Consider the following 2490-nt stretch of genomic DNA (forward strand, 5'->3'; position numbering starts at 1 on the left):
TAGAGGTAAAATATGGGATAAGGGCTGGTGGTAGAGCTAAAGTTAAATGAAAAGTCCTTGGGTAGAGATGTGGTAATTGGATACTAATGAAAACTAAGGTCCTAATACTGGAGCTATGTTGTTTGAAAATGTGAATGCTGCTAGTGGAGCTGTAGAGGTGGATATGAATATTGGAGCTATGGTTCTGTGAAATGTAGATGCTTAAGGCAAGATGTTGGAGTTGTAGTAGTCTGAAAAAAGGAAGATGGATGGCACCTAAAAGTGAGGTGTAGATGTTTGTGGGTGGAGTGATGTAAACTGAAGCAAATACACCACTGGTGGAGATGTGGTAGTCTGAAAAGAATAAGATCATGTTGCAACAGAAAGAGGTAAAGTCTCTGCTGGTGTAGTTGCAGGAATCTTGAAGTTACCACTTACTAAACTGCATCAGCTTGAAAGGAGATGTTGCTGGTGGAGCTGCAGATGCCACTGGATCTGTATGAGAAAAAAATATCAGTCAGTAATAGATCATCATTATTTCTCATTCAGAGGCATGGCATTTATGCACAAGTCTTATTCATTAGGGGTTCCAACATGTTAGGGAGTTTTTATCCCAGGCTGATGCTCCTTTTAGAAATAAATGCACTGGCTATGGGAATAGGAAATAATGTCTGAGCCTTTTCAATCCCATTCTACCCTGTTGTGTTATTGTGTGGCTGCTGCAGTGAGGCTAATGTCAATTAGCAAAACCTTGATTCAGCTCCTACTGCCCGGTGTGTTTATTTGCTTCACACATGGGGAGGATTATGACCAAGAAAATGTAAACTTGAGCATCTTCTAGCCAAAACCCACCTCTTATGCACAGTGAGGATTCGGGTCCTACCAATGTAGACACCCACCAGGCAGCAGGGGATCAAATTGCTATTTGTCTACCAACTGAGAACCATTGTACTGAATGGAGATGGGACCTTACCCTGTGGATGATTCTTTTTCCCCGGCTGTGATTCAGGAAACTCATTTTGGGCTGTTGATGTTATTGGCCACAAGATCAATAACAGGAGAAGCCCTCCAGGGCCATTTGCAGAGCTGCTTCTTGTTCTGCCGATGTCTGTGTGAAGAAGTCATAAGCACGCCGCAGCTTTGAGAGAGCAACTCCCTTCAGTCCTGTATAGGGAAAAATCATATTTGTGATTCATGAATAGCCTAATCATAGGCTAGCCTATGATTAAGGGACAAAATCCCGAAACGCGTTAGGCGGTACACAGCAGCCTTTTCCAAATAAATCTATCCAGAAGTGCCATCTGTCTGCGGAGTTTTTGTTATAACAAAGGATATCAGTGGCAAATCTAGATGTCTATAAGGCTCTGAGGGACAAGGTGATTTTCCCACACCCTCTCCTGACTGCACCATAGTGCACATGGGGCCCATAGTTATACTGTTATGCCCCTGAGACATAGACAGTGATTATATACATAAAATATATCATATCTGCTCTGCATCCACCTATATTTCCCTGATCTCCAAACATATCCCTGCCTGCATCTCATGGGCCACATTTAAAGTCTGCAGTAGAAAAACCTCTATTTATATTTAGGAGGTGTTTAAACAAAATACACAACCCCCTGAGCTGAGACTGAAATCTCCCCATTATCCTAAATTTGTACAGACAAGGGGCATGGTGAGGGCAGACTGTGGAAGCGGCTAAGTGGATATAGGAGTTGCCAAATGTCCCAAGTGTTTATGAGAAAATGTGGGGAGTTCCATGTCTTCAAGCACAGGTACAATGTACAGTGACACAAGCTGGGACAGACTCACCAGGTGTTTGATTGAAGCTTCGGTGGTCGGGCTTCTATTATCAGGTCCTCCACTGGGTATTGCCCTATGTATGCTAAAAGTGAAAAACATATATATCAGGCTCATCAAACATGTCTAGAAGTTATTTATTTAATCTATAGCAAAAGTTCTTTTTTGCTAGAAATAGCAAATCACCCCAAATTCCTCCCATTCTGATATAGAACCTCTGCTGCTCAATGTATAAAATAAAGTAGCCACAATTGTTGTGATTCACTTACGTGCTTTTCCCTCGGCCATTTTGATGGCGGTTATCCCCAGCGACCAGATGTCCACACTGCAAAAGACACACCAAAGAGCATTAGAAGGAGAGAATTGGGTTAGTGGGTGTTTAATAAAATCTAAGTAAAAAGGATGCACTTATACAATTCTCTTTTAGAAACTTATACATATATTATCATGGGTGCAAAAGTACCCACCATTCTCCTTAGCTCAATTATGGCCAAAACAGAACAGAATACAACTTCTAAAATAGCCCAATGCACCCCCTAGTAAATGAACACATCATGGCATATGTAAAAGTGAAAAAATGCTTTATTATATATAAATGTGTATATAGCAATACATCTGCATTACAAACAATAGCAGTTACAGTACATAACACCAGCGTCACAATGCAAATGAGCAAATATATTAAAGCAGACACATTGTGCAAAAAGT

The 2490-nt window shown here is 41.0% G+C and overlaps 1 long non-coding RNA gene across 1 annotated transcript; it reads right to left on the reverse strand.

Annotated features, from left to right (window-relative positions):
* Positions 1-311: 311 nt before the first annotated feature.
* On the reverse strand, positions 312-2198 carry LOC121399060. The gene is made up of 3 exons (XR_005964718.1): positions 1795-2198; positions 953-1143; positions 312-474 (listed from the first exon to the last, which is right to left on the reverse strand). It is a non-coding gene; the product is annotated as an uncharacterized LOC121399060 (long non-coding RNA).
* Positions 2199-2490: the final 292 nt, after the last annotated feature.

The sequence above is a fragment of the Xenopus laevis genome, chromosome 9_10S (assembly GCF_017654675.1).
Source record: "Xenopus laevis strain J_2021 chromosome 9_10S, Xenopus_laevis_v10.1, whole genome shotgun sequence".
Classification (NCBI taxonomy): Eukaryota; Metazoa; Chordata; class Amphibia; order Anura; family Pipidae; genus Xenopus; species Xenopus laevis.